Source organism: Choloepus didactylus, chromosome X (assembly GCF_015220235.1).
Source record: "Choloepus didactylus isolate mChoDid1 chromosome X, mChoDid1.pri, whole genome shotgun sequence".
Lineage (NCBI taxonomy): Eukaryota > Metazoa > Chordata > Mammalia > Pilosa > Megalonychidae > Choloepus > Choloepus didactylus.
The window spans coordinates 37,219,418-37,231,516 of record NC_051334.1 but is presented as its reverse complement, the minus strand read 5'-3'; positions in this window follow the sequence as shown (position 1 = coordinate 37,231,516).

Here is a 12,099-nt window from a genome sequence, read left to right as displayed (position 1 = left end):
TAAAGCTATAATTTTATGTTTGTAAAGTACCAATATGCTGCCCTAAATGGTAGTAACATCTCATTACATTTTCTTTAGTAAAAAGTACTTTTCTGCTCTTCTTTCCAAGTTGGGCATTATCTTAATTTTAAGTCACTGAATGTATTTTCACCACCTATACTCATCATCATATTTCTAAAGTAATTTTAGCTTTCTTAGGGTTATATTGCAAAGTTTGAGTATAAAAAAGTGGCCTATTCTTGATCACAACTTTTAAAAAGTGAAAAACATCTTTCTTAGGATTAGGCCTTTATTATAGCAGACACCAAAGCAAAGATTGAGAGATGAATGGAAAATTTGCTTTGCAACTCGGAAGGTGGAGTTATATTTGTGACTAAAGAGGTTCAATAGTTTTAGTGTGCAGTAATTCTATAAAATTGACCTTTATACACTTATGAAATTCCCTATAAAGGGATTCTAAACATGCAGCACTTAGGAAATTGAGATGGCTTTAATTACTATGCATTACTTTCAGTGGTCCAGGAGATTGTAGCCACCCTATCTAGTTACAAACCCAGTAATTCTCACTGTGATACCACTCAATTCTCACTGTGATACCACATCATCCTTAGATATGTGCAATCTATTGACAATCCAGGCCTTGCCTGAAATAACCCCTAATTGCTTCCTGAAGATTGTCTCTTTCAATAATGGTTTCTAAGGATAGCTGCATAAACATGGGATTTTGTACAGATGGTTACACACCACTGGTATGGTATGTGTCTTCCCAGTAGGCAACAAAACATAGGCAACCACTCTTTAGTCTGGGAGCTTTAAAAGATGAAGACCACATGGAGAAGTGTTTTTTTTTTTTTTTTTTTGTAGCTCCTCCTAACCAGGTCAGATAATTTGATGACTGGGCTTACCTAGTAGTATATATTCAAATTTCTTTATGCCCACCCCCACTAAAATACATACCTTTTTATTTTATTGAACACGTCATCTTTTTAGATGTATGCCAGCTTCTAGCTTGAGATGCTTCACTCTGGTTTTCTCAGGGCAAAGTTTTACATGTGGAAGTATTATTACTTAATGGAAATTCTTATCAGTTTATTTTCCATCCTCTTACACCTTAAGGAGAAAATCTCCATGAAAATAGATTGTGGCATGTACTGACCTTCCCTTAGCCTTTAATTTTGTAGGCTAAGAATATGATATGGTTTAAGTTTCATAAGCTAACATAGGCTTATTATAATGTTCATGTAGGATGCCACCCAAAATTATCAGGTTTGGATTAATGGTCTCTTAATAAACTAAATTAAACAAATTAAGCAAACTTTTCTGTAAAGGGGCAGATTGTAAATATTTTAGGTTTTGTAGGCCTTGGCAACTACTTAAGCATGCTCTTGTCACATGAAAGTTGCCATAGACAATAGGTAAGTGAATGGGGGTGGCTGTCTCCCAATGAAACTTTATTTACAAAAACAGGTGGCAGGTGGACCATGGTTTGCCAACTCCTGCATTAGAGTAAGGGATCTTTCCTAGCTACTTAATGTTTAAGAACATGTTTTTTTTTTTTTTTTTTTCTGTTATCAGTTATAAACAATGGAACAAAAAACACTTTTAAATGTTATAATTTTATTATCTTGGACTAGGAGGGACCTTATCAGTAAATCAGCCCTGTACTCTGTTATAAGAAGGGTTACAAATCCTTTTTAATATGAATCACCTAAAATTTCACTGGTTTATAAATAAGTTTATATTTTATTACCTTGGGGCTCATTTTGTAACCCAATGTTTTTGAAAAGCATTGTTACAGAAAGCTCAACATTTTGTGGGTGTTTTATTGGCTTTTTGCTTTGGGGGGGGTTAAGCTCAGCATCTAATCTACCTAGAAAATTCCTATGCATGTTGAACATGGTAGTCATGGCCTGCCCAGTGCTTCCTGTTAGCAGAAATTGCACAGCCCACAGGTCAAATAGCCCTGCCCCATAGTTTGAGGAAGTAGATACTCTTTACTGAGGAGTGGCCCTATATATTACATTAGTCATGAGCACCTGAACCAGTGATGACACATAGACTGATATTTAACTCATAAGGGGTCCTGGGTATATCAACTAAACTAAGCAAACTAGTGCCCTCTTACTTTTGCATCAGAAAATGAGAGCATTTTGTCAACAGGAGGGAAAGGGAGCAAAGTCAGAAATGGAAACATCTGTATCTGTTAAGGATTGGCAGGAGTTTTGTTAATGGTAGAACTGTCACCATGGCGGCTTTCTCCTCTTTCCCACCTTCCAGGCCGGGAAGGACTGTCCAAACTCCAATACCAGCAATTCTGGTAGCAGTGTTGATAATGACGTCAGCAGCAGTGGTGGCAGAGTGGTACCCGGCCTACTCTGTTAGATGGCCTAGAATTCGCAGCACATGGTGACAAAAAAAAAAAAAGTAATAAAAAAACAGATCAACAACAACAAAAAACAGATCAACAATCTGTATATGAATATTCTTGGCAGTTTTATTTGTAATAGCCAAAAATGAGAAACAGAGGTCTTCCAATGGGTGAATGGTTTAATAAATTGTTATATGCATGGAATACTACCCAGCAAAACAAGCAGGTAAGCTACCAATATACACAATAACTTGCACAAATCTCCAGTTGAGTAAAAAAGTCAATCCTCAAAAGTTACAAATGTATGATTCCATCTATATAATGTTTGAAATGACAATTCAAAAAATAAAGAACAGATTATTGGTTGCTGGGGTTAGAGACAGTGGTGGTGGTGGTGGAGGAGGAGGTGGGTGTGGTTATAAAAGGACAAAAGAAGCCATCCTTGTGATGGAATTCATCTGTATATTAACTCTGGTAGTAGATACACAAACCTACACGTGATAAATTTGGAACTAAATACACACACACACTGGGAAAAATGAATGCAAGCAAATTTGGGGAAATCTGAATAAGATAGGTGGATTTTATCAACGTCAATATTTTGGTTGTGATATTGTACTATAGTTTTGCAAAATGTTAACCATTGGGGGGAAATGGTGAAGTCTTTGTGGGATCCCTATGTATTATTTCTTAAAAATGCACGTGAATCTACAAATATGTCAATAAAAATTTCCATTAAAAATGGTGATCCAAATAGAATGTCTGTTAGAGGTGATGTAAAAGTTTTGGTAATGGATGGTGGTGATGGTAGCACCACACTGTGAATGTAATTTACACCACTGAATGTGGCTAAAAGGGGAAATTTTAGGTTGTATATATGTTACTAGAAAAAAAATAAAAAAAAAAAAACACACATGGGACTGCACAACACAGTGAACCCTAATGTAAGCTATGGACTATAGTTAATAGTACAATTATAATACTCTTTCATCAATTGTGAAAAAAAAAAAAATGAAGGTGAAATAAAGACAATTCTATATAAACAGAAAAAAAGCAGACCAACCTTTAGTCGCTTTTATTATTGCCTTTAAATTCTCTACAGACAATACATCCCTTATTGCCAGCACCCAGGGCAGATTACTCCCACAACTTCCTTTAGTAAGCTGCTGGTAGCGGCATAATAAAAGGCAGAGAGAAGGTGAGATCCCAGAACAGCCAAGCTCTATTACAGGGGTGAAAAATGTGCTAACAGGGAGCAAGCAGGAGGTGTAAATGGTGTCAGAAAAATCAGTGCCAGAAATAGAATTAACCTTTATTTTTTATGAGCTGTGATTTCAGCATGTAATAATTTACTATATATGTATAATACCGGAGATTATATTTTAAATGTAAAAACCAATGGAAATATTTTATTTTTACAAATCTTTTGTAGTTTTTTACTCCTTTCATGTGGAATAAAACAGCATCTTCTCCTCAGCCCCAAGATGTCAATGTCAAGGTCTTGTATTTCCCCTTGTAATGTAAAGAATTTAGCTTACTCTTCTTTAATCGGGAGCAATATGTAGTTATATTCAGTTTTGTCTCAAGCAAACAGCTGATCACAAATGTAGGTACTTCCAAACATGCACAAAATAGTTGCATAATGGTCCAAGATAATTCCTTCGGTTGTATTTGTAGCATTCTGGTTGTTCAGTGTCATCATATTTAATTTTCAGCACTGCATTTCATAAATCCCATTTGTTGCTCTTCATTCACTCTATCAATGGTAATAGAGAGTAGTGGATTTAAAATGTTCAGCAAACTTGTTTTGTAATTCAGTTGTCAACTACCCACAATTTGGGGAATGTAGATCAATTCATCACTGTCAAACCTAGAAGAAATTTCTGTGTAACCACGTGGGTCAGATTATTTCTTGATATGTGTTTTGTTTTCTTAATGTACCAAACAGTTTTATCAAAATCTCAACATTTTGCTATATTCAGTTTTGAATGTTTTCCATCTTTGAAGAAAATAAAGTAGCATATATATAAATTGAAGTTCTCTGTATTACCTAATTTCCATTTGCAGCTGCTCTTTTCCAGAGGTGACTACTACCTTGAATTTTGTGTTTATCATTCCTTTGCATGTTCTTATACTATTATAATTTTGTTTGTGCCGATAAAAGTGTATGATATTGTTTTGCATGTTATCATACTTGATAAGAACAGTATCATACTGTGTATAATTCTGAAACTTGTTTTTTTTCAATGAACATAATTTGGAGATTTAGCTAGGTTGAAACATGCACTGTATGTCATTCAAGGTAACTGATATATAACATTCATCTGTTCTCTTGAACAAGGACATTTAAGTTGTTTCCACTCATTTGCTATGACCAATGATGCTGCCCTGATTATTTTTGTATAAATGTCCTTGTGCACATATGCAAGAGTTTCTATATATAATTAGACATTGCTAAAACAACAGTTATAGGGATCTCCAACTTTACTACATGCAATGGAATGCTACATTGCAATCCAAAGTTGTTGTGCCAATTTACATTCCTACAAAAGATCCTTTTACCCCATATCTTTACCAACACCCGGCATTAGACTTTTTCATTGTTGTAAATTTGATAGGTGAACTGTTGCATTTCCCTAATTACTAGTGAAATTAAATATTATTTCAATATTTTTCCATGTGTTTCCTTCTCTGTGAATTACCTGCTCATGTTATTTTTTATTTTTATTTATTTTTCTTGTTGATTTATATGAGTTATTTATATATTCTGGATACTAATCTTTTGTTGGCAATGTATGTTGTAAATACCTTTTCTGAGTTTTTTATGTATTTAAAGGTTTGGGTATCTTTTGTTGTAGAGGTATTTTAAATTTTGATGTAACATCTATTTGGTGAATTGTACTTTGATGTCACAATGATTCTCTTATTTTCTTGTGTAATTTTAAAGCCATTACTCTTTACATTTAGGTCTTTGCTTTATTTTTAGTTTGTTTTGGTCTGTGGTTTGAGGTGTAAGGATCTATTTTTTTTTTTTCCTGGCTGAAAAGCCTAACCCCATTTATTGAATGGTTCATCCTTTACCCCACTTAGTTGGAATGTCATTTCTATCACATGTCAAATTCACATATATGCCTGTGTCTGGGTCTGCTTTTGAGTGTTCTATTCTATTCCATTTGCCTACACATACACACCAATGCTACGCTGTTTTGATTACTATAGCTTTATAATAAGCCATGTTACTTACAAGGTAAGGGCTACTTCCTTGTTCTCCTGTTTCAGAATTGTCTAGGCCATTCTTCAATCTTTACTTTTTTGTATGAAATGTAGAATTAATTTGTCTAAATATGCAATTCTTTGGAGTTCTGATTCTGATCCATTAAATTTATGTATTAATTTGGAGGGAATGAACAACTTTAAATATTGATTTTTCCCATCAATAAACACAGTATCATTCTCCATTTATTTAGGTCTTTGAAAATTTTCTGCAATATCATCTTTCATTTTCTCTGGTTACAATCTCACATGTCTTTGATCCTTTCTTAGATACCTTATGGGTTTTGTTACTATTTTGAATGGACTCCTTGCTGTTATATTTTCCAATTGATTATTGCTGGTGTATTGATTTTTGTGTGCTGATGTATCTAGAAACCCTGCTAAACTCACTTATCAGTTCTAATAAATTTTCTTTTAATGCTCTTGGATTTTCTACATAGGCAACTGTATTGCCTGCAAATAATCTCTCTTCTTTTCCAATCGTTCTACTTATTCTTATTGCATTGTCTAAGGCCCCAGAACCATGTTGAATAGCAATGATAATAATGGGTATCTGTGTTTTTGAGAGTACTTTTTAATAGTCACTTTTAAATGTGACATTTGCTGTAGGGTTTCACTAGATAATCTTTATCAAGTTTCCTTCTATTCTAGGGGTTTTTTAATCTAAGTTTAAAATTTTTTTTTCCTTTATCAGTGCTTTAAACTTTTCAAAATCTTTCAACATACGAAAAATTGACATTGGAAGAGTGCCCAAACATTCTTGGGTCATATAAAATTTCTCATAATATTGCTTACGAGACAGTTTTTTAAAAATGTGTCTCTATGTGTACTCACAAAAGTTGCAGTAAAAAAAAGTTACAAATGACTTGATTCTGTCATGCTGATTTAGTCTATCAGTCCTCAGCCAAATATTCAACACGCTGAGCTATGTCCAGATGGACTTACATTTGCAAATACTTCTCTTCGAGACACAATTTCTGCTGAATACGAAAGAGACTCATTCTTATGCTATGTCTAGGAGGTTTTGCGACCCAGGCCATTTTTTTCACTTAATACATAACTGCACCTCCTAGCAGTCACTAATTTGCTTTCAAAAGCAAACTCTGTTGGCATTTCACTTCTTTTTTCAGTTCATTACTTTATCACTAAACTTGCCTATACTTCTGTCATAGTTCTTATTATGGTTTACTTTATAATGACATTTTAAGTTATATTCTGTCAAGGCAGATACATTTTTCATGTCAAAAATGTGGGCGTGGCATTCACTTGCTTTATAGTTTAGTTACTTTTGATTAACCTATTTGGAGGTTCAGAAATAAGGCAGATTTCGGGGTTAACTTAATCCGGTGGTCTAGTTCTGTTTCTCTGTGATTTCTTCATCTGTGTCCTACTCTGGGTGTTCACTTTCTCTTTAGCCTGTGTGCCTGTTTGAATGTATTATGTCCCCCAAAACGGCCATTATCTTTGATGCAGTCTTGTGTGGGCAGATGTATCAGTGTTGATTAGACTGTAATTCTTTGAGTGTTTCCATGGAGATGCGACCCTCCCAACTGTGGGTGATGACTCTGATTGGATAGTTTCCATGGAGGTGTGACCCCACCCATTCAGGGTAGGTCTGAATTAGTTCACTGGAGCACTATATAAGCTCAGACAGAAGGAGCCGGCTTGCTACAGCCAAGAGGGACACTTTGAAGAATGCACAGAAGCTGAGAGAGTAGCTGCAGATGAGAGACAGTTTGAAGAAGGCTGTTGAAAGCAGACTCTTGCTCCAGAGAAGCTAAGAGAGGACAAACGCCCCAAGAGCAACTGAGAGTGACAGTTTGGAGAGAAGCTGAAGCCTAGAGAGGAACATCCTGGGAGAAAGCCATTTTAAAACCAGAACTCTGGAGCAGATGCCAGCCACATGCCTTCCCAGCTAACAGGTTTTCCAGATGCCATTGGCCATCCTCCAGTGAAGGTATCCAATTGTTGATGCCTTACCTTGGCCACTTTATTGCCTTAAGACTGTAACTGTGTAACCAAATAAACCCTCTTCTAATAAAGCCAATCCATCTCTGGTGTTTTGCATTCTGGCAGCATTAGCAAACTAGAACAGTCTGGCTCTCATCATTGTGCAAAACTGGCTGAAGCAGATCCAGGCTTTACTTTTGTGTATCCTATTGAATAGGAAACAAAAGCACACTTTTTCCAATATTCTTAAAGGTGAGAAAAATTCTTTCCCATAAGTCTTCAGTAAGCATTCCTGTGATAGAGCATGGCTCTCAATGAATCTCTCCTCCTATTCTTCATACCCTTGTGTAGTCCCTTCCTTCGCAGACTCTGGGCTTAGACATGTGACTTGCTTGGGCCGATAAGCCATCAGCAAATGTGTTGCAAACAAAGGCTTGTTAGCACATTGGGGCTTTTCCTCTTGGAATGCTCCTTCTGGGTAGTCAGCCACCATTCTGTAAGCAGCTTCTAAAGGTCACTTGCATTCCTAGGCTAGTGGCCCCATCCTCCATCTTTAAAGCCAGCAATATGCCATCTTCAAATCATTCTCCTCTCTGACCCCTGTTTTTTGTTCATTTGTTTGTTTGTTTGTTAGGAATAAGTACTAAAGTTTATTTAAGAAAAATAGAAAAATACATGTTATAGAGATAATGTTCCAGTTTGCTAATGCTGCAGAATGCAAAACACCAGAGATGGATTGGCTTTTATAAAAAGGGGGTTTATTTGGCTACACAGTTACAGTCTTAAGGCCATAAGGTGTCCAAGGTAACACATCAGTAATCGGGTACCTTCACTGGAGGATGGCCGATGGCGTCCGGAAAACCTCTGTTAGCTGGGAAGGCACGTGGCTGGCGTCTGCTCCAAAGTTCTGGTTTCAAAATGGCTTTCTCCCAGGATGTTCCTCTGTAGCAAGCTTGCTCCTCTTCAAAATGTCACTCACAGCTGCACTGACTTCCCTCCCCTTGAGATCAGCATCGTTATATGGCTCCACTGATCAAGGCCCACCCTGAATGGGTGGGGCCACGCCTCCATGGAAATATCCCATCAGTTATCACCTACAGTTGGGTGGGGCGCATCTCCATGCAAACAACCTAATCCAAACGTTCCAACTTAATCCCCACTATTATGTCTGCCCCACAAGATTGCATCAAAGAATATGGCTTTTTCTGGGGGACATAATACATTCAAACCAGCACAGATAATGTGTGCATATTTGAGGGAGAAGCATGTGCTGAGTGGGAGTGGGTTGGCTTGCTATATAGGAAAGTTTTACAGAAAAACTTATCTTGACTTTCGAACACAAGATGTCTTCTTTGTTCTAGGAGGAGATAATTACCAGAACTTGTGACTTGGCCTCGTATATCTATAATTTGTCTTTGGGAGATGTTTAACAATCTCTATGAACCCATGCTTTTTGTCATTAACTGAGAATTTGCTTTCGGCCCATGATTTTACAAGTGTTTATGGTTTGGGGAGGCTTCAGAGATTTAGGGGAAATTTTGGCTCCATGAAGTCTGCAGTTGAAGCTTGCAGCTCTGCATTAACTCTTTTGAAGCCGAAGAGAAGACCAGGGATCACAGCCTTGATGCCCTATTCTATTCTGCCTCAATTTTCCCCTGAAAGAGTAGAACACCCTTAATCTTAAGGGTGCTGCAGGGCAAAGATCCAACGTCTCTGGCTTCTTCCTGCTGGTTTATGGGAGGTAGTCCCTATCTACAAGGGTGTGAAACTCTTTTTCTATTCTAGTTAGGGTGAGGGTAGGCTGGTTTTGATTTGAAACAGCTGGATACTCGTGGGTGATCATGAACTTAGCATGGAATGCTTGCAATCTATTGGAAACAACTTTGACAAGTAGGTTAAATATACATGGGCCAAACATAAGAGTGAGAAGAATAGGAATTAAAGGACTCAGAAAAAAAAAGATCTAAGTAGTTAGATTAAGTAGATGAGGAAAAGGATTCTAGTTGCTTCCAGTAGTGTGTTTAATTTGTTGGGATTGTTCCCAAAGGTCCTGTATGTTCTCTTGAATTTCACCTGAGTGGTTGACATAAAAACCAAAAGAGAAAGAGCGAGAGAAATCTCATTATACTTAGCTCTGCTTTTTTACTAGGAGTTTTAATTCATCTAGTGGTTGACAGCTGTAGGATTCTTTTTGTTCAGGAGGGTCTGTAGGATCCTGGCTGGGGAGCTTGACCTTGGATAGGTGAATCCAACTGGAGATTCCAGTGACTTTTACTGCTGCCATGTCAAGAGACACCTGGGGCTCAATGATTTTGACGTTCTTTGGTGAGATCCAGGGAGACATTGGCTCTGGGCCCCTTCATTCCTGGTTGAGGGCGGTCAACAGGGCTTTTGAGAGGCTTTGCTCCCCCTTGGGGGCTCAAAGCACTCTTAGGCACAGTGTCCTGCCTTCCTGCATCACGGAGGCTCTCTCCATCTTCAGGGCTCCTTTGTTCCTTGGAGGCACTCTCGCCTCCGGTGCCCTGACTCTCAGCATTGAAGACAGGTTCCCACTGACCCCTGTTTTTGCCACATCCTTCTCTGACTCTGACATTTCTGCCTTCCTATTTCCTTTTTAAGGACCCTTGAAATTACACTGAGTCCACCCAGATAATCTAGGATAATCCCCCATCTCAAGTGCCTTAACAATCACATCTGCAAAGTCCCTTTTGCCATGTAAGGTAACATATTCACAGGTTCTGGGGCTGTCTTTGGGGGTCTGTTATTCTATCACAATTCTATAATCACCTGATACTGAATGTCAATGGACTCTCAGTCTAAGTAACAGAAAAACAATAAGTAATAGTGAGCACTATGGTATATTGGATAACACGTGCCCCTTCAAAGGGGGAAGCTACAACTCAACTCCAGTCATTGTCACCATTTAGAAACAAGGGCCCAGGGTTGCCTGATCTTTCCAGGTTTTCCACAAAAGTGAGAAATATCAATTATGATGTGAAATCTCTCAATTTCAAAATCTCAATTTTTACAGTTGGTTTTGGGGCTTAAGGAGGTCCAATAAATAGTACTCCTCTTTCCTACCTGAGTTCTAAAGCAATTAAGAGCTGTGGAGAAAGACAGCAATCAGAATATTACCTTTCTGTTGGAGAATGTGATTTACATGAGGGCAACTGATCCTTCTAATACTGAATCCAGTATTAGATTTACCCATCCAGTCATATGCAGTAATGTGATTTCTCTGGTGAACCAGCTTTAAAAGAAATAGAAGAAGCCACTCCACCTCCCAGGGCAAGAATGAGTGAAGGATTTATGAAGAAGGATCAGGAATGTTATATGAATTAACAATTCTCCACACAAAGAACCACATGGAAGGAAACATCATGGATACAGATGAAACACTCCTCCCTTAACACTTGGCACTAATTCCGATTTTTTAAACATTGTGTAGCCCAAGATTGCATATGTCAAAGGGAACATGTCTGTGGGTCACATATGGCCCATGGGTCATTAGTCTGCAACCTTCTAGAGTAAGAGTAAAGTTAAAAATTACTGTGGCTATCTTATGGGGGGAGAATTTTCTAAGGAGACTCTTGGCTCTGCCTCCAAGTACTCCCTTCCCCATTTCCACATTAATTTAGGTAAATGTCTTTGGCATGCTCTTCAAATTTAATATAATGTCTGCCTTGCTCCACATCTGAGCCTCTGTTAAGGCTTCCAATTCCTATTTAACTGAAAACACAGAACAATTGCTTTCTAGGTACGGGGCCATCTAAGAATGCAGTCCAAACTCTGTAGTTGCTCACTGTCAAAGGCTCAGGTAAGAGAAACAATATTTAGGGAGAATCACCTGACAAATTTGCAGAATATAGAGTCCTCCAAACATTTCAATTAAGCCACAATAACAGAGAGTATAGATTTTAAAATATCAGTTACCCTCCAAATGAATTATACTTAAAATTTTTCTGTGCCTGATGCCAATAGCCTATGTTGAGGAATGCTGTAAGAAATTGCTGGATGAGGACATTGTTCAATTACATTTTCTTAAATTCTAAAAACCTAGAATCCTCTTTCCACAGGTATATGAATAGTTCACGTCCTCAGTTCCTTCAGGGTTCTGATCAAATTTCATCTAATTAGAAAGGCCTTACTTGAGCATGCTCTGTTAGACACAAAGATACACACACACACTCACCCTACTACTCTCTAACCACTTACCCTACTTCATTCTTCTTTCCAGCACTTTACTTGACAGACCATACAATTATTTGTGCATTTGTTTATCATCTGTTCCACTAGCAAGTAAGTTCTATCGAAGCAGAGCCTTTTTGTGTTCTGTTCCCTGAGTTTTTCTCAGCACCCAAAACTGTGCCTGGCCTATAGTAGATGCTTGATAAATATTTGTTGAATGAATGAATTACAGTACACAGGAGTCTTCTATAAGTCTCCCCAAGAGAAATTCTTGCTGGGCTTAGTAATAGAAAGAGTTTTTATTTCCCCAAATAATTAGT